General features: G+C 46.4%; 1 pseudogene; it reads left to right on the top strand.

Moving 5' to 3' along the window:
- Nucleotides 1-276: 276 nt before the first annotated feature.
- LOC112474868 lies at nucleotides 277-395 on the top strand (annotated as a pseudogene).
- The last annotated feature ends 92 nt before the right edge of the window (nucleotides 396-487 follow it).

Below are 487 nucleotides of genomic sequence, written 5' to 3' on the forward strand. Positions count from 1 at the left end.
GTCACATGAGTCCCTGAGAACCAGAAAAGGGAATTGGTTGGCAAGGAGATGGAAGGCCTTGGGTAGGAGATGTTTGAAGACTTTCGGGTTATGAAAGGGTAAAATGCAAAGAGAACTCTGGTAAAGCCCAAAACAGTCCAATTAATAATGGACCCCGAGCCAGGGCGGCTGAAGCAGCATCCCATGACAGGCCCTGGGGGGTGAGGGGAGCTGCTCTTGGAATTTTTCATTCAAAGAATCTGCAAAATCAGCATACAGCCACCTTGAAAAGCAGTTTTCTATGGCCATGCCACCATAAATGTGCTCGATCTCATCTGATCTCGGAACCTAAGCAGGGTTGGGCCTGGTTAGTACTTGGATCGGAGACCACCTAGGAAGACCAGGTACTGTAGGCGTAGAAAGAAAGAAAGAAAGAAAGAAAGAAAGAAAGAAAGAAAGAAAGAAAGAAAGAAAGAAAGGAAGGAAGGAAGGAAGGAAGGAAGGAAGG

Source organism: Pteropus alecto, unplaced genomic scaffold (genome assembly GCF_000325575.1).
Source record: "Pteropus alecto unplaced genomic scaffold, ASM32557v1 scaffold7, whole genome shotgun sequence".
In the NCBI taxonomy this organism is placed as follows: domain Eukaryota; kingdom Metazoa; phylum Chordata; class Mammalia; order Chiroptera; family Pteropodidae; genus Pteropus; species Pteropus alecto.